The following is a 20,595-nucleotide window of genomic DNA, read 5'->3' on the forward strand; positions in this document are numbered from 1 at the left end:
ACAACTAGAAAACCTATTTCTGTGAACATTTTTACTTTCAGATTTTGATCTAAAGAAAAAAGATTAGAGAGATTATTCTGAGCTAAGAGCGAAATTAGAGCAGCCTTGTTAACTCATAAAATAACACTGATGTAAATCTGGTGATACAACTCAGATTTAATGAAAATATTCTTGTCCATACAGCTAGAACACAAAACAAAAACCCCAAATATATAGTAGTTAGGTCAGACATTTCCTTGTTTCCAACCTGCTGTAATCCTTTCTGTTAGCACAAAGAAGGCATGAATGGTGCTAATTGCTGTAAAAGTGCTGTCATAACCAAATGAAAGCACTTCACACCCATTCTCTATGGTAATGTATATATGATTCAAAACAACAGAGACTTCAGCCAAAAAAAAGCTTGTCATATTTAAACTAATCTCTGATGTTGACAACTTTAAGTATAAAACAAAAATTACAAGTTACTGGACTGCTGTTAGTAAATTTAGTGGATCTCAAGACCTTCTTCCTGAAGTAGAAGAAATTTTCATCTACATTTTAAACTTTAATTTTGAGTAAACTGAGGCAAAATCACATTTGGGTTATATTTTCTTTTCCTAGCAGTACCTTCAGAAGGTGAGGGAAAAGTGATATGTTACCAGGAAAGGGTAGACACTTAGAGGAAAGACAAATGCCATGGATACACCAAGAGTACATGTGACAGCACTGACCTGTGGAATCCTGAAGCTCAGGAAATTCAAGGATAGGGGAAAGTCTAGATGAAGAGTAAGTAATAATTTGTCTCTCCACAGTCAGCTCCTAATCTTTCATGTAGACATGGGGTAGCTATTTTTTTACATGACAGATACATTCTTCTTTTCTTATATGGATAAGAACTCCAGCCCAAAGGGAAGCACAGTCACATTTGTCAAATAGATACATGCTTCACTGAAGGAAGGAGAGGTACTACTTTTCCATAGCTGTCTGTTTATTTCTTTGAAACATAAAAAATTATTCTGATGCCCTGACTACTTCCTGTTTAAACAGAGACAGATTTGATTGCTGAAAGTGCCACACAGATGCATCTTTCAATTCTTGCCTTTCAGCTGCTCCTGTTTGTGACTCTCTATGAGCAATTTTAATTATAAAAGCCTCCAGTTATTATTTTTGCATTCTACTATTGTTACTTATTACAAAGTACCTAACTCTAATTATGACAAGGTAATTACCATTGTGGAATTATGACAGCCCTCTATCTTTGGCTTAAAATATTAGAATTAATGATTCTGCCTCTAAAGAAGTCACCAATATAAAATATTGATCAAATAATTTTACATACATACAGGAAGTAGCAAAATGTGGATATTTAGGACTGGCAATTAGCAGGAGACTTCTCTGAACACAATGGCATTTAAATCAGTTGTAGATGTCTGAAAGGACAAAGATATAGTTATCTGCAGTATATATGAACTGTGGGGTGTTTATCACTTAATGAGGCTTAAAGCTTTTCATTGTTCTGAACCGGGTCCTTGGAGACCGATTCCAAAACAATATTTGTTGCATGGTGCCTTAGGTGCTTTAACTACTGTACTACTGAGGACCTTTAATTTCTAATTATGCTGCCCACCCTTCACTTCTAACATTTTACCTGCAAACCTCAAAGAGGCAGGGTCAGTGCCTTCACCTCAAAGAGAAGCATCCCATTCACAGCGCTGCATTGCCAGATTCTGCAACATTATGCTTGCAAGTTGGCCCTATAGCTTTTATTCTGTTACCCCATAGTCCTTGCAGCTCCTAGTTTGTAACCTCACAGCCCAATAGTTAATATAGTGCGTAATTGTTTACATATCTCAAAATTACCTAACAATTAAATCACCTAACAGAGCTTAGCAGCCAGTCATCACATGAAACATGCATAAGTGTTCTCCTGAACTCTGAAGAGTTCTAATGGCATCATGAGCAAGAAAATGCCAGGAAGATTGAGGGAATCCTGAGAAAAGGTATGTCATTCCCATGGAAAAGTGTTTGTAGACACTTGTGCACTGGAAATAATGTCCACCTGGCACTTCCCTGTCACTTCTTCCAGCTGGCCACTACTGAGTTTTTCCCGCCTCTATTTTTCCTCCTCTTTTCTTACTGCAACAGGACACACACACACACACACACGACTCTCTTCTCTGTGCTAACTTTGTGCCGTCAGTTGTGGACCCTGCTGCTATTCCTTTCAGCAGACAAGCTTGTCTCAACTTCTTTTGTACCATATTGGTGCTCCTTTGGACATTGGTGTCCACTAGGAGAGCTTTGCTGTTTCAATTTTTATTTTTTTTTTATAGGCTTTTGATTTCAGTGTCTAAGGAAGGTATTACAGCTGTGCTTTTAAGTGTCTTCTAAGTGACATAAGCCTCCGTACTATATTGATAATTACATTGAGACAGTTGAGAGATACCACAAAGTGCGTCTAAATTACAGCTTTAGATGAGGGGCATAATTCTGAAGTGATTCTACCCACAGCCCAAGTTACCATGGTCTGATACACTTTACTGAGAAGTCTAGAAGCCCAATCATTTTGGAATGAACTGGAAGATGCGCTTTAGAGATGCAGCTGGTACACTTCATGAGACACAGAGCCCACAGGCCTAAACTAGATTTAGGTTGAAGTAAAGCACCTTTAAATTAATATAATGGGGTTCTTAAACCCTCAGCAACAATTGCTCTACAAATCCATTCCAAAAGGGCAAGTCATGTTCTTCTTGCTATTATAAACACAGCCTTAGAGAACATAATAAAATATAGTCAGAAATTTTGGTTACCTGTTATCTATTGACTGCTGGTTGTAAAAGTTTTTCCTGTTTCTCCAAAAAGAACTGTCACTTCTGTTTTATGGATAAATTCATCTACCTCTTCACCCACCATTCATCATCATTTTATGTTTCTGTAATAAAGACCAAGATGTCCCAGTTCATTCTCAATCAAAACTGACCTGAACTAATAAGCCTGTAGGTTTTGGAAAACTAATTAAAGAGAAAAAAAAAAAAAAAAAAGAAAAGAAAAAAAAAAAAAAAGCCTTGAATCTTTGGTCTCCTTCACAGTCTCCTACAGAAGAGATATTAGTTTCATCTGAATTCTCAGTTCAAAAAAACAGTTCATCATGCAAAACAATCTGCTGCAACTTAGATGAGAGGACAGCTTCAAACTCAAATCATAGGAAATAACTCTACTTAGCTAAGTTTTCTCAAGGTCATGAAGGAAAATTTATGATTGCATAAGTAGGAAACGATATTTACATTGCCAGTCTGGATAGAAAGCTTTGCTTTTCAGTAGAGAAGGTAATGCATTAGCCTAAAAATTAAGAAGAGTAGAAGGCAGCTTTAATATAAAACACAAACAAACATGTCTAAAGTAGGTATCCTTCCTTTATTGGACCCCAGATGAACCATAGGCCTAAGCTTAGTTGTCTAATGTGTTTTTTTTCCTGTGAGTTAGTGAGGTGCTTTGATAGGTAGGTCTCATGTGGGAAATATGGGTCAGGATATCATGAAAAACACAGGCAAAATGTGCACAACAAACTCTTAAAAATAAGACTGTTTCAGACTGTGCCCATTTTTTTTTAATTATTTTTATTTTTTTGGCACAGAATCCCCTTTCCTTCTGCACCAGTTAGACTTCAGATATACCCTATTTACCCCATCATGCTGCTTTTTCTCCCCTTCCAATGTCAAGAAGCATCTTCCTCTCTCCAGAAGAGCTCTTCTAGCTCTCTTGCCCCTGAGGGGGCTAGGGGGATTATAGAAGCCTTTGTGAGGGTTAGGAGTTATTGAAGTTACAGGCATTGGGTACTTTTCACATGGTATTTTGCACTGTTGAGTTTTTCCCTTTCTTTTTGGCAAAGAAGGGAATTGAGACTTTTCTTTTTTTTTTTTTTCTTTAAGATATCTTCATATTGCTTTATGATACATGCCAGAAGAGCGTTATTGCAGAGGAAGTTACCGCTTACAAGAATTTTGATTGTTTCCATTTTAAAATTAATAAAAAAGAATTAAAAAAAAAATCCTTTGGCAATTTCAGAGTCAAAGAGTTCTTCTGCCAAGTACTTAAGACCTCCTGCTTCCCAGCTTTTTGGACATACTTCTTTCCTTGTGTAGCGTAGTTACTATTCATAGAACCAGTTACAGCTTACATATGCCTGTGTGTCACAACAGTTTGCAGCAAACTGCTCCTGTATTAATTTACATAAATGTCAATCTTGACTAAATTCAACCAAAAAACAGATCCCAAGATACTGAAAACTTATCTTGAATAAGCCTCCCAGCACTAAAGAATATCTACTCTTTTAAATGCAAGACACCCCCATTTCCCTGGCCCCTGCACCCCTCCTGTGTCTGACTTGAAAATCACTAGAACTGTATTTACTTCTCTTGTGGCCCACTTCATGCTTTCTTTTCTTTCTTTTTTAACTTTTTTTTTTGGGTGAGGGAGGTGGGGACTGGGGCAGGGGTGGTGGCAGAGGTGGAAGGTTAGTGATTGGACTAAACAGGCTTGTGTTTTCTGTGGTAGTTTCATAGATACACCACAATACCACATCCCTTAGAACTTTTATGCATATTTCCTGTCAGATCAGTCTCCTGGATCAGTAGGAGAGGATTGCACATACTCTTTCAATAACCCTTTACAGACAAAAAGTTAATCCATCCTTCATCTCCGAGACTTATTCATTTCCAAAAGCCCCATTACTATTGTCACTGTCATTATTTCTGCTTCTTCAGATGCTTTCAACTTTGTCTTATACTCAGATTATGTCAGCAGTACATAGAGGGGAAGGCAGAATTACTCTAAGATAAACTGAGCCAAAGGGGAGGGTTTTGAGTATCCCCACAAATAATGAACCAGTCTCTAACACTCTCCTGTAATTCCTTCTCTTTGAATGCAGGCTGTCACCACTGTAATCAGACTCCTATTCAACCCATCCATTTTTGTAATGACCTAATTCTCCAATGCATCCTGTATTAGGAGCTTCAGTTTGGGCTTTCATTTGTAATTCTTTTCACTCCCCATCACATCTTTACACATCAAGTCCACTTTCAGAGGTTCCTTTTTCACATAGTTACCTCATCCTTCCATCCTCAGGCTTTGCAAGGGACTTATTTTCCTCAGCAGGCAATGCTTTGCTTTCCTAAAATGTTAACAGAATCAACAGGTATGATTTGGCAAACTCTTTGTACAAAGTGGACCTTTTAATTGTCAAAGGGAGAATTTAAAAAAAAAAAAAATCAATTTTTGCCTGGTATTTCTCCTTAGAGGCAAGTAATAACAGCAAGCACTTACTGAAGTCCCATGTTACCTACTCAATAGAAGCCTATAAGATGCATCCCAATACTTGATTAAACCTTAATGTGAGACTGTTTGTCTCAAAAATCTAGATGTGACCTTGTCTTCTTTTTCACTGCAGTTGTTTTCAGTGTTTTCCTTAAAAATCCCAAACAAAACAAGCCAGTCCTTTTCCCAGCAGTCTAGCCCCCTTCAGAGTATACATCTTTGTGCTGCTTAGTGGTTTTGGTATTTAAGTCCTGCAAAGTTTTCTACCATTTGTCATATGGTCTCACCTGTTTGTGGTAAGAGACATAAGGTATGAAATATCATTTCTTACGGATAGCACATTACTAGTTAGGTGGAGCAGGGTTGGTACGTATCAAGGCTTGCTTGTAACCAAATATCCTGCAGTCACTGGTTTGAGCATTCTTAGACTTCCATAAGACCACCTCTAGAAGGGCTCAGAGTGATGGTGTGTGTGTGGAGCAGGGGACGCACACACATAGTTTTTGTAGCTGACCCACATTTGCCTACCACCAAGAATGGGGGCTTAGCGAGGCAGAGACTTCAGATCATTCTCTCCAAATGCTGCTATGTATTTTTCAACTGAATATGCTCGTTAGTTGAATTAGGCACTTTTATTTGTTTTGTCATAAAATATGGCAACTGTCCCACAGGTGTCTGAGCCTGAGTTTCATCATACATTGAAGCTTCTTCTGCTTTGAATTTTTCTTGTGGGGAGGGGGAACCACAAGCACAACAACTTCTCTGGCTTGTGTCAGAGACACAGATGCAACACCTCATGTTTAATTATTTTTGGAACTATTTTAGGAGAAGTATTCACAGACATTGATGCTCTAGAAAGGCAGCTGAAAATAGGAAGAGATATTCTGCATGTGTGTGTTTCAATAGAATATGTCAGTGCTCTCTATCTCACAAAACAGAAATAGCATTTTAAAGTGGAAGACACTGTTCATACATAGTCACCTGACCATTTTGGAGAAGGCTGCCATATTTTGAAGACCTTAATCAGATCAATTTGACAGTAAGTATGCAGACAGTATTCAGACCTCTACTTGCCCCAAATTTCTTCTCTGCCAGCATTTGTGAAAATGTACCTTGACTTCATATCTCCCCCCATGGGGAAGCCTTCAGCTATCTTAAATGCTACAGGGTAACACTCATGATTAAGAGCAGTAATATGACTCATGTTTAAAGAGGTGTTTCTCTAAACACTTCTTATGGTAAGAAACAAATTTTCTCTAAAATATGTATGCAAATTAGACTGTCGCATGCACCTGAGCTCTACTTGTCTTTGTCTTCTGCCTCCAGTGAGCAAATGTATGACTGCAATTTGCATCAGAACTGGGGTCAGCATTAGAGAATCAAGATGTTTCCAAATATTCTGAGTTTTCCAGCAGAAGAAATATATTTCAAAAAAATAAATATATTTTAATCAACAAGCTATTTTCCATTAAATTTATTGTTAAAACGACTTTCAAACACAGATACAGCATGACAGCCACACTCTGTTTCACTACTGCTATTACTGCATCAGTTAGGATAAAATTCCTTCTTAGATTTAAGCATACTACTCTGTAAAGAGCAAAGAACTGGAGCTGCAGATCAACAGCCCATAATAGTTTATACTTTTATAGAAGGCTGCTGTAAATGAAGAGACAGCAGTATAACATATGACCAAACACTCAGACAGTCAGCAGTATAACATGTGACCAAACACTCAGACAATCTAATTATTTAAATGTATGTCACGTTTTTAAGGCTAGTGAAGAGAATGTGAATTGTCAGTTTTAATGACTGGCTTTGATTGATTTGTCTCTCTTTGCTGTCATGGAAACCCACATAAAATTAAAGACAAAGAAACAATAGAACTTAATTAATTAGGTTAATTAATTGCATCTTCTGTACTCAAGAAGTACTGTGCAGTTATTCGGAACATTATGGCAGCACCCATGACATGCTTTCCAAATACATAGTCCAAGCATTGCTTCTCCAATAAATAAATAAATAAACAAAAGTATGTGTATAAAGTATAAAAATATATAAAGAGAAATGAAATGGCACAAGTACAGGATGGATGGAAGAGACTCCATCTGTCTCTCTACCTCACGTATTTTGTGAGGTAGAATAGTGTGAAGAATTATAGGGCAAAAGGTCAGTTTGAGCTGACATTTCATTTACTTTCTGAAGCATGACAGTTGCTCCATAAGAGCAAAAACCAACCTGGTTAGAAACAACAGCCTGTAAGGTTGCCTTGTGAGGCAATATAAGGGTATAGACACTGGTAGAGGGAGGAAGCATCAAGGTGGTAACAAGAGGATGTTAAAGGAACAGTTGAAAAAGAAGGATCTCTCCTTGTTAACCATTCTGTCATCCACCTTCTCTCATTCATCTCCAATGATATCTATATATGTTATTTACAGACATGATTTTTCTCTAAGTGTTTGATGTTTGAAAATGTAGGAACCATCACATCTTACTTTTCTAGACTGGTCCTTACAAAGACAGGTGATGCTTTTATGTTTCTGGATCAGCTTCAGGTGAAAATTCATTATTCATTGAGAACACAGAAGAGGGTAGAGGATAGCACAACTTTTTTTTGTTTGTTTGTTTTTGTTTTTATTTCTTCAAGTTCTCCAAGTAAGGAAGACAGGAGATTAAAAGAAATGTGGCATGTTTTGTTGTTGTTGGTGGTGGTGGTTGTTTGTTTTCCCAAAATTACTTAATAGATGGTTATAAGATTTTGTCTTTACCACTGATCACCGTGACAAAAAACACCACGTCTCAGTGAAAGAGACACTGTTATTTAATTTCACTATAACTATGCATTCTCCACTTTTGGAGTATGAATGAATAAACCAAAACAAAGCACCTGATTCAATTTACACACAACTGATGAAATGGAGGGGAGACAGGGAGGGAGCAGGAAAAAAAGTGTTTGAGCAGAGAGCGGACCTGTTTCTGCTAACACAGCAGTAGAGAGGCTGACAGTGGCAGTAACCGGACCCCACTGCCCTGGATCATCAGCCTGGCTGGGAAGTCTTGGCCATGACTCCCGTCCTTTTCTGTGCACAGTGCTGCTTCTTCCAATATGATTTGACAACTTCATTATTCTGAAGTCACTGACAGTGCCCTTAGTTGCTTGTGCCTCATAGATAAAAACAGGTCGTGTCTGCCAATACGCAGAAGGTATTATACAGACAGGATTCCCTGCTTGAGCAGAGACTGATCTGAAGGGCCTCAGTTGTCTCTTGTCACTGGAAAAGAGTACAGACACCTCAGGAGAGCAAAAGAGCCTTGGCAACATGCTAAGCCTGCGGTCTTCTCCTGAGTAAGTGAGATAAAAGCAAACAAAAATGACTTTCTAGAGTGTGAAATGAAACTGTTCTAATGAATGGTTACAGCATAATGAATGTAGGATGTCATTCAAGCAGGCTATACTTGTCAAAGATTGTGATAGCACTAATTAAAGATGTTATTTCATCTAAATGTATTAGCCATTGCTACTAGTTATACAGTTAATGTATATTGGGCATTAGGTGTACCAAACAGCAAAAGATAGAACCACAGGCAACTTGGTATTTGTTGATGGGGCATCCCAAACTTGGTATGTCAGAACAGTACTTAAAATATCTTAAGATACTTTTGAATTATTTATATAAAAATAGAAATAAAATGAATAAATAGTAGTAGTAGTAATAATAATAATAATAAATACTCAGGTTATGCAGTTGAATTTCAGGAAATAAAGTAAAGTTTAAAGAGTTTACCAGACATTGCCAATGTTCATAATACAAAACAGCTCCCAGCCAGACAGCTCCAGGGAAACACAGGACTGAGGAACAAGAGAGGAAATCCAGAAGACTACAGCCAAGCAAACATTTATCTGTACATCACAAGCAATTACTATACCTAGCTGAGCAAGATAAGGCCTGACTTGATTGATCAGGAGCAGAGATGCAGTTTGGAATTGTTTAGGTGCTCAGATGAAAATGAAATACAAGCTCACTTAAACAGATGACAGAGCAGTGCTGACAGAAAAGTTTTATTTCTTTCTCAGCATTGAACTGGGTCAAAGAGTCATAAATGTAGTATTTCCCCCCTCTTCCTGAGTGAATCATGTCGTGCTGTTCAGCTGTCTGAGGCAGCTCAGCTGATATGCAGTATGTTAGAGACTTCTATTTGGGATATGGAGGAAAAGCTGTTCATTTCTCAATAACACATGTGCATGAGGACACCACATCAGAGTTACTACCAAAGACACTGCTTTCTGTGGTTCTAGATGCTCGCAATATCATTTTCAATGTCTCACTTTCTTAAAACAAACAAAACAAAACAAACACTTAATTCATCTTTCTACATTTTTATATCCTCACAGCTTAACCTGCTTTTTCAGTAAAGCAAAAAGTCTTCTTTCCTGTTAAAAAATGTTCGCAAATAACACCATGGGTCATTCGTATTGCCCCATAATTTTGTGGTTCCAAATATTGATCAGAATCACTAATGACAGGCTTAAATGCAGGCAACTAAACCGTACTGAACACAAAGGGAAGAAGATGATGTTGATATTGCTTCCCAGATCTAGTAAAAATATGCAGGTGTTCACAGACAAACCCAGATTATCCAATAAAGCTGTTTCAAGAGGTGAAAACTGTATTACTCATCATTCATACAGAATTAGTTGTATTGACTATAAAGAAGCAATGCTTACATTTCTCTAAGTACTGCACTAACAAAACTACAGGCGAGACTATTTGTTACGTGATAACAATAGTTGAGACCAACATAACATATTTTGTCCTTCTTAGATGTTAATATCTTAAGTGACAATTCTATATTTTTCTAGTGTCCTATGAATCTTAATTCCTAAAATTCCTTTTAAATGCATATATCTTAGAATATGCTCTTCAATTTTTTTATTATTTTCAAATTATTTTCTATATGACAGAACATTTTGGTTTTGAGTATTGTCTGCAAATAGAGATTTCTCTCAAGGGAGCATTTTAAGAGTTCTAGCTCAATGTATGCAAAAGTATTTTGGCCATTTTTTAAAAATGATTTTAGAGTTTTCAACTCTCACAGGAAAAACAGTATGTCCAGAGGTCTGTAATTGTTATCTCTTCCTCTTTTGAGAGATCTGAAATACAAAACTTAACCTATTCTGCTGCTTTCTAGGATGATGGAAAATGCATATTCTCCAATTTAAATTCAGTAATAGCAAATTTATTTCTTGACACAAGATTTTGTTTATTTTCTCTTTAAAATTGAGATAGATGCTGTTATACTTTTAAGAATAAAGGAATGTTTAAAAACATGGGCACACCCACTCAGAATCTGAGAGGTTTTCCAGCATAAAGTAGCAGATACTCATCTTGTCTAAAAACTATTAATTGGGTTATTAAATATAGTCAGAAGGTATTCTTCATATACTCAGAATAAACTCCTAATAGTATCTACATATATTGGAGAATTTGATCTTATCAAAAAAGAGAGCAGTGAATTAAAAAAAAAAAAAAAGCTAGAAAAGACTGAAGTAGCTGAGTAGCATTCAGTCTGACAAATCCTTTATGAGATTTTGATGACTAAATTATGAAAACTACTGAATTTCATGTCCAATGGATTATATTTCAGACACCAAGTGTTTTCAGATAGTTTATTCAGTGACATTAATTTAAATCTCATTAAAATTATTTGCCACCAAAAATTTACAAGATTTATTTATTAATTTATTTTCAAATGTTTTAAAGTAAATGTTGGTCTTCAAGCTCAGATATTGAAATATCTGATTGTTACACCCATATTGGTTACATTTTGTGATTAGGCTTCCTTTTTTGTGCAGACTGAAGGGGAAAAATGCCTTCTTTCATTCCACGGTTTACATCCCTCCCCAGCCTCATTATCACTTCTGTTTGCTTTCTTGTCTTCTTTCAACCTTCTACCAGGCCATCTGTTGTTTAGGCAATGAAAGTTATGGTATAGAATAAGAGTTATTTCTACTAGTTCTGTTTTGCTTATCAGTTGGGCATCAAGACTCAATCCTAACACTCTGTTTTTTGGCAAGAAAGAGATTACTCCCTATGTCCTGAATAAATTCTAGTGTAGATAGTTAGAGAGAATGTCATAGGCAGAAGTCATGTTCATCATGTCCACAACTGTTTCACAGAGGAATTTAAACATTCATTTTCTTCAGAGTCCATGACATTTCCATGGTCAGGACACAATCTGTAAAAAGTCAACATCAAGAAAAAAGGAACCCTAAATCCTCCTTTATGTGGCATATACTGATGAAACATGAGCTTTAGTCTCTCTAATGAGAACTTTACACTGCAAAACTGTCATTAATTTAGAAACAGGATACCATTAATCATTTTTCTGAAGTCTTAGTATGAATTCCTCTCTGCACCCTGCAAGTACAATAAATACCATTATAGTTCAATAAAATTGAATTAAACACATTCTTATGTTGTAAAAGTCTGGAGTCTGATCTTAAAATAAGCTTTGATAAATTTTAATGAACTAAGGCAAAGAATCTCTTAAGCAGGAAATATTAAAACAACAATGCATCTAGAACTTTCTTTTTCACTTCAATTCCACTATCTACTATTGTAAGACTACTCTGATACTTTTTTTTTTAATGCAATATGTAAATTGTCTTGCACTCATGACTTATTTATTTATTTATTAAGTACCTCATATGTATACAGATAGACTTTCAGCTTCTGTTCTGTCCTTTTGCAAATTTGTTCAAAAATGTTCTCATCTGTAATATTTGGTAATACAAAAAAATAGATTTGGCATTCTAGCAGATATAAAAAGAAAAGATCTGACTCAGAGACCTAACTTATTACACAAAAAACATAATTATAGAATCATAGAAAAGGTTGGAAGAGACCTTCAAGATCATCTGGTCCAACCAATCATCTGGTACAAGCAATGTCACCCACTAAACCATTTACCTAAGCACCACATCCAACCTTTTCTTGAACACCCCCAGTAACAGTGACTCTACCACCTACCTGGGTAACCTGGTCCAATGCCTGACTGCTCTTTCTGAGAAGAAATGTCTCCTCATTTCCAACCTGAATCTCTCCTATTGCAACTTGAGGCCATTCCCTGTAGTCCTATCACTAGTTACCTGTGAGAAGAGGCTGACCCACAGCTCCCCACACCTTCCTTTTAGGTAGCTGTAGAGACCAATAAGGTCTCCCCTGAGCCTCCTCTTTTCCAGGCTAGACAACTCCAGTTTCCTCAGCTGCTCCTCATAGGACTTATAATTACTATACTATTACTGAAATTATCACTGTTTTGATATTGCTTGATAGTTCCATGAGGTTGTTGTTTGTTTGTTTATTTATAATAGCAATGCTCTGACTTATGAACCTGTTATATATAAAGAGGAACTTAGCTATCTGTTTTATCTCTGCTTTGAACTAAAAGTTATAAATATATAATTTATATAAATCTAAAGCCTAAAGTATATTTTAGGATAAACTACTAGGAATAATTTCAAAGCCATATTACACCACTTATAGTCCAAAAATGATAAAATTATTCTTGGAGATTCTGTGTAGATCTGTAGGATCTGTTCAGTATCAGTATTTTGCAGTGCAACTATTAGGCACTTATTTTCATTCTCTAATGATCACCTACTTTGCATTCACTCTCTGGATGTCTATTTATGAACTATTTTACAAATACATGCAAGACAGTATTGCAATCTGACAACTATTCCACAATTGCAAGTCTTTGTTAACGCAGTGCTGAGCTGCATCTTGTATAGTCTTCCTCTAGCAGAGCTTTTACTACAGGCTAATTGTGGTCCTTGTTGCCATAGCATAGGTAAGAATCACTTGTACCTGCCTGAAAATAGTAGTTGTGCATGATGAACTCATTACTCTGGCACTGATTACGAGAACCGCTTTTCCTATAGGACCTTGGTTGTCAGTTTAATTACACACTCTAGATGTTTAGCATTCGTAACCTTTAAAGCAAAGAGAGATAAGAAAAAGAAAAAAAGAAAAAAAAAAAAAGCACTGCTACCCTAAATTGGCAATTGAGGAGTCTGAAGCAATGTCTTCAGGGCGGTCTTTCCCACCTCATTAGGCTGAGAGTGCTTCAATCCTGCTCTCCAGCAAGGTCTCCTGAGAATACCCACTCCCCAGCACTGGAGCTCTGCTTCAGAATCAAGAGAATGATTACTGTGACTGTGTGTACCACAGACCCAGCACAGAGACCAGGCTAACCCTATATTCATGAGGTTCTGCATATGGATATGGAACAACTTTCTCTGTGAAGTCAGATTGAGGCAATAATTCTGAATTCATAAGAGGAACTTGACCAAAACTGACCACTCTTAAAGGGATTATTTATCTCAGCAGCTTGAAATTTACCAGTGTTTATAATAAAATTCCTCTTGCTGTGAAAGTTTTGCATGAGAAAAGTTTATTATGGGTCAGTAAATAAAGTCTTTGTCTCAGTAAGATTGATGCAGAAAACATGCTCTTAAGAATAGTCCCAGAATGTAACAAGACATAAATGATGTGAAATACCTGTTGCAGTACTTTTTAATGCAAAAAAGATCAAATCTTAAACCATGACAAAGACTAATTCCAACATGCTTTTAGGAGGAAAGAATTAAAATAATTCCAAAGATATATATTTCAAGGTAGCACTAATTGCTCACAGGAAACAATTAGTCGGTAGAACAAAATTCAATATAGGTAGACTCAAGACAGAATTCCAATACTGGCAGTTAGTATCTTAGGGTGCTAAAATCAGCACAAAATGAAGAATTGTTGGGTCATGCAGCTAATGCTCTCATTTAGCACAAGAATTCAAAGGTTACCAATTGGCAGTGCTGAGTCCAATATACTTTTCACAGCCAGAAATAATATCCTGAATATTTAGAAGACTGAAGACAAATCTTTCCTGTATTCTCTTCTTCCAATTAGCCTAGCCTTCCTGCTGCCTTGTCACCTTTCACAGCCCTTTTTCCTCCATTGTTATCTTTTACCAGGCTCTGGAGAACAGATTTTTTTTTTTTTCCAGTGTTATATCTAAGATTTCTATATCTTTACCTATTCCAGATTTATATTTATTCAGTGGTGAATTGATCTAGCTTTTTGAGGAAAATACTTCTACAGTGAAAGGATTTCACACATCTAATGTCTGTGCAAGACATATTCTAAATATACCTTTCTCCATTGAGTTGCAGGATCTTCTTGCCTAGAATGGAATCTTGGAGCCCATCAGATATCTAGAATGACCCAGAATTATGTGACCTGGGGTTCATGACCTCTGCTAAATTCACAAAAGAAGTAAGAAACACATGTTGTATAAGATGTCTGTGACTGTTCTCCAGAACTGTGACCAAATGGTACAAAAAAGCTTGTGCCTGTGTTGAACAATCAGTTTCCAATACAGGCTGATGGCATGCAAGCTGCCTACTGGGAGCAGTCTCTGGCTGCATCTGGGGTTTTCCTGGGAAGGCTCATGCCCCAGCTCTCATCTGCAGGAGTACATTCAAAATAATTAGCCACATGGAATAAGCTTAGAGGAGCTGAGTATAACCAAAAGAAAACTAAGAGCATTAGACACCCTCATTACTCTCCAGAAAGACTGATTTTTTGTCAGGATCTGTTGTTTCATGACCTTTTGGGGATCCACCATACACTTTAGAAGGACAGATATCATTATGGACTGACTTTCATTTTCAGCAGCACGCTATACCTTGCAGAGGCTGTCAGGCTAGTTGCAAACCCAGCATAGAGCCCTAACAGGAATGACCACAAGCCCTCACTCCCTTCCAAAAATATTAAATCATTTTTATGTTAGATCATGGCTTTTACTCATAGCCTTTGGATTGGAGACTCATGAAGCTCAGAAAGCTGGCCATATTAGATCTCAGAAAATAATTTTTCCATGTCTTATAAAATATTTTCTCTTTAGATTAGATCTGCTAAATCAGGGCAAGTCTCACAGCCGCAACAGTGCAGCCACTAAGGAAACTCACCTAGAACTGAACTGAACCACCTATGGTTGGTGCTCCAGGTCTCCGATAGGTAACTGATGCACCTGTATGAGTTCTTTACAGCTCCAGCCAGCAGCAGGATGTTTGACCAGTTGTGCTTGCCTCTCTGGGTTTGTAGGTTCACACACATTTCTTATTCCAGTCTGAGGAGAAAAGCTGTGTTATGGGGCAGTCCATGATGCTGTTCCTTCCTGTCTAATCTAGAGACAGCTCTTTCGCAGGGAAGTGATATTTGTACATGTCTGTACATTATCCATCCAGCACTTGAGACTGAATAGACAATTTCTTCTCTCCATCTCTTTTTTCCTTCCTTCTTTTACCTTTATTTTTTTTTTCATTTTATTTTGAAGATTGATTGGAGTATTATGTAAATTCACATATCCATAAACATTTCTACTATGATGTGTTCTTTACTTCCATTTTTCACTGTGTTTGAAACTTAGTCTTACTGTAGCTGGTAGGAGTAATATACCCTTATAGGTCTATCTTACAAAATACATGCATTTTCCAGAAACTGATGAGTAGAAAGAAAAATACTTCAAAATATAGAGCCACTCTGTGAATGCAGTTAACACTTCTTTATGGGTTGTTAAATATATCAAGTATATTGTTCTGGCTATACTAGGAAATGACCTGCAAGCTAGCAAAAGTAAATCCTCATTTGTCTCCCTCTGCTGCCTTTGAAAATGTTCTAACAATTTAAAAAAAGGACATAACAGCTTTAAGCTAACAAAAAAAAATAAAAATAAAAATAAATAAATAAAATAAAGAACTAAAAATAAGATCACTATAATGTTCCAGAAGTTTTGAGGAACACTCCACGGAACATATTTTTCTGATCAAAATCATCAGGAAAAAAAAAAAAAAAAAAAGAAAAAGAAAAGCATGTTGATAGCTTTTTATTGTTGCTGTTGTCAAAAACATTTTTTTTTTTTTTGTGCTAAACTGTATTATTTGCAAAGTAGCCAGTGTATCTACTCATGTTTGAAACTAGTGCCAAGTGACAACCACATTGGTAGATAAGGAGTAACTTGGATCTTGGCTCAGTCCTAATGCATGGTGTGAGAAAGATTTTTAAAATATGGATCCTTTCAGAAATGCTACTTATCTTGCTCTAGGGACGTTCAGATATTTGGGGAAGGATAAACACAGGATAAAATGCTAGATCCTGGAGGAGCATGTTGTAGTCCCAGATGGGACTGTGTTAGGGGCTGACATTTCCACAGCTCATTCATCTATGCTCAAAATACACATAACATACAAAGGGTCTGATAAAAAACAGGACTGCTTTTCATTTTAAGAAGAAATCTCTATTACCAGAAATGCCTCTAACAGTGATAAAACTGGGTACAAGGCTCACATATCTTTAAGCATTTATTCAATTTCATTTCTAAAATGAAGGTTATAAATCTATCCCAAGCCCTTCCTGAAAAACAGTTATCCTCCAAGCTATTACGGACATTTACAGAAGAATGATTCTTTTCTGTGTCAGATGTTATAAAAGACAGTTCATACTTCAAATAATATGATTTATAAGTTCAGACTGTGAAGTTAAATTTAATAAAGCTCAGAGAAGATGCATGAGCCTCAAAAAGCTTTTTAATAGAGAACTTTTGGAGTCAAGATGCTAACCTTGTTTTATATTAGCTGTTCTGTATTCTGGTATATACTGGGGTTACAGATGGATATTAACAGATTACCCACTACAGAAGTTTTAAATTCTTTCCTCTTCTCTTTCTTCACAGAAGGATTTAACTGATTCTATGTCTCATTACCTCTTTGTGCAGTTATAAATTTATAACTACAGGGCTTTCTTGTCTTCATGTTTGTTTCTTGAGTTGCCAACTTTTCTCTTCCATGATGCAATTCCTCAATGAAAGATCGGTGTGATTACTTAGTATTCCCTTTGGTTCAAGGAACTGTTTTGAGATTTAATGCTATATTCATTTTATTCTATATCTTGAAATGTTGGATGATTACCATTTGAAAATCAGCAGTTCTGGTAAAAGTCCCACAAACTCAAGAAAAATTACCAACAGTGGAATTTTCTCCAACTATGTTTTTCAGTATGAATTTGAGGATTTGACATTTTATAAAATTTCTTATGTATTATATATTTTATTCTTTTTAATTTTATAGGAATCATAAAATAAAAAAAAAATCTGATGATACTGAAGTCTTATAGAAAATGATACTTTGTAAAAATTGCAAGTATTTTGATAATAAATTCCCTATTTCTTCATCATCCCTTCCAGATAAAAGATGGCAAGGGGGCAAATAAGATATATTTATATCAGAAAAATGCTGTTGGCACTACCATCACTCCTGGAAAGCAGGAGACACAGGCCCTAGGTTCTGCTCAGCCTGGGCAGCCAGATTCCTGTTTGGTTGGTTGGTTGTGTGTTGTTTTTTTTTGTTTGTTTGTTTTGTTTTGTTTATTTGTTTTTTTTTTGTTTGTTTGTTTGTTTTTTCCATAGACTAAAAAAAACTGTTTAACTATAAGCACACAAAGTATTTTGTACAAACTTTACTACAGTTCCTAAGACTGGTTTTGGTCTTTATCCAGTGAAAATTTAATGCAAAAAACATATACACTATGATTTAAACATTTTTGAAAAGCTGTGCACCACTAATATACGTTATAGATACAATGTAAGCAGATTGGATGCAAATTATTATTGTATCTAGACTGCAAGTGAAAATACATTAAACAGGCTGCTAATTCATAATCAATGAAAATGCTATTATTTTAAGAGATTATTGCTGGGAACGCATAAAATATATTTAAGGAATATTCCATTTGTACTTGCAGTGCTCCAATTTTCATTCTAGTAAATACACAAAACAGTTTCAATTATTAAACAAATGCAACATGATTAATATATTTAATAGCTTCATATGGCTTTGAACTGTTAAAACAAGTGTGACTGGTATTAATGGTTCAGTTGTGATTTTTGTGTTTTGCCCTGGTAGTTCAACAACAAAAGCCATTATTTGAAGACAAGGTGTAGAATATCTTGAAACTCAGGCAAAAGTTGAGATAGAGCATTTGAAGGTTGGGATTATGTGACTGTCATCTGCAAGAGGAGTCACTCCAGAAATATATCAGTAGCTATTTTATGATTGTGCAAGGCTAATTATAGAATCATATTATGGTCTTAGTAAAAAGAAAAAGCTATTTGGGGTAGACAAGATTAATTCTGGGGAGGCTTGGTTTCAAAAATTTCCTTTGGTGTAATATAGGCCCTCAAGTGGTTTGGTAGCTCACTCTCGAGTCAAGGCTTGGAAATTTGCTGGAAATTTGAATGTTTAGTGTTTGAGGTGAACACTTCAGCTGAAAATATTATGTATTTGTCAATAATATTGTTTCTGGTTAATTTTCTACAGCTCTAATTGTGCATGTCCAAGTCCCTCAATCATCAATGTCACACATATCTGGGGTTTGACCACATAGTTGTCCACTTTCAGTAGGAAGAACGGAGAGAGATCCCTAGGGTAGGGTATCCTATAGCTTAGCTGCTCTGGTTATAGTAGTAGACTAAACATGCTGGGGAGCATTTCAGACCAGATGGCAGAGAACTTCTGCCTCTGCTAAGTCCCTACTGCTGTGCCAGCCACACCAGGGTGATCAATGGAACAGTGTGACTCTGGAACTATCCCAAGAGCTTCTTTGGGAAATGGCTGGCTCACATGGGAGATGTGCATGCCGAGGGTTGGTCCAGCTGCACCAGGCAGTGCTCGGAAATGCTCCCAGATGCTGTTTTCCCTACTAGGTTAGAAGTACCTTGCAAGATCATGTTTTAGCCATAAGGATAAGATTGTACAAGTCATAAACATAAAGATTGTACATAAACATAAGATTGTACAAGTCAATTGCATGTCTTCACAGGACTACCCATTGAATGTGGCTAGTGCTTTTAGATCTAGATATAAGTCTTCAGGCTATTACATATTATCTTCCCTCATATCATAAGCTTGAAAAATAACCTTGGCGATGTGTCAAGAGTTAATGCAGGTGATGAATTACAGGCCCTATCTGTGGCGGGTGTCCTGTCCCTTATTACATGATCTGACAGGGTGGGCAGGATTCTTCTGTGCCTTCTCTTCAAAGAAAAATCTTGTAATTTTCCCAAATAAGTACCCCAGACAGACTGGTCAGCTATAAGCATTGCTAGAGACACCGAATGTGGAACACTGTTCATGCACTGGTATATTTTGAATAGTGTCCTTTTTGCCTGAAATTTTTTGTTAATTCTGGAGTTATCTTTCATTTTCTACTTTTCTCATTTAAACATATAGTATAACATTTGAGTCTTGAGATCTTGTGACAATATCTCAGAAGCATGAGAAGAATAAATTAATTATTTGAAACAAAAATCATCATTACATTAAACACATTTTAAACCATTGCCTATTCCATGTTTAATCTTTGGCATGAAAATAGGAAGAATGAAAGTTTGTTAGCTGATTTTAATTCTGTAATTGTAATCTAGCATATTTTTGTTTCACAATAAATATTCAATATTTAATTCTTCAGCATCATTATGCTTACTGAAGTATCTTGTCAATCACATCAATGTTTTTCTGTTTCTGCACAGTGTTTAGGTAAACAGTGGAAATCTTTGATCTGTCTCGTTAAAGAACAGAAGTTTTCATGGGTTCAAAATACATTATTCAAACACATGAAAGAAAATTCCACAGGCTCTTAAGATCAGAGATACCACTATTTTGGTGATGAAATCCCTAGAGTATATATTGCTGGAACCTTGGAAAATTTTGTATTACACTTACAATGTGTGCAATTTTTCTTTAACCTTCCAACAAGACATTAGGTTAGCTCAAGTATGATCATCCATGTCAAGAGTAGAGCACTTGAGACATACGTATATGATTAGGTCCTTTTCAAATGACTTTTGGGATCAAATTCTCTGCTGGTATAAGTGGGTGCAATTATACTAAAACTATGCTCCCAAAAGTAAGGAAAAAAGAGCTTTTAGCTCTTGAAAAGCACTAAGATATCTACAAGAAATTGCTCACCTGTACAGTAAAGTAAAGTAAGAGCAAAAAACAATGACCTCCAGCATGATAGCTAAAACTCACAAAACCGTATGCACTCTGACCATCTACAGCCAATCAAGCTATTCACAAACTGGAAAAAATCATATCATCATGATTTATGTATCCTATGTATACTTTTTTTTTTTTTTTAATTATATGGATCATTTTTAGATAAGAGAGGAAAAGTCTGCATCCCATTA

General features: G+C 36.2%; 1 protein-coding gene across 1 annotated transcript in view; it reads right to left on the reverse strand.

The window, feature by feature from the left end:
* STK32B (serine/threonine kinase 32B) overlaps positions 1-20,595 on the reverse strand; it is a 172,765-nt gene that overhangs the window by 111,912 nt on the left and 40,258 nt on the right. The gene's annotated exons all lie outside the window — the stretch shown is intronic.

The sequence above is a fragment of the Anas acuta genome, chromosome 4 (assembly GCF_963932015.1).
Source record: "Anas acuta chromosome 4, bAnaAcu1.1, whole genome shotgun sequence".
Classification (NCBI taxonomy): domain Eukaryota; kingdom Metazoa; phylum Chordata; class Aves; order Anseriformes; family Anatidae; genus Anas; species Anas acuta.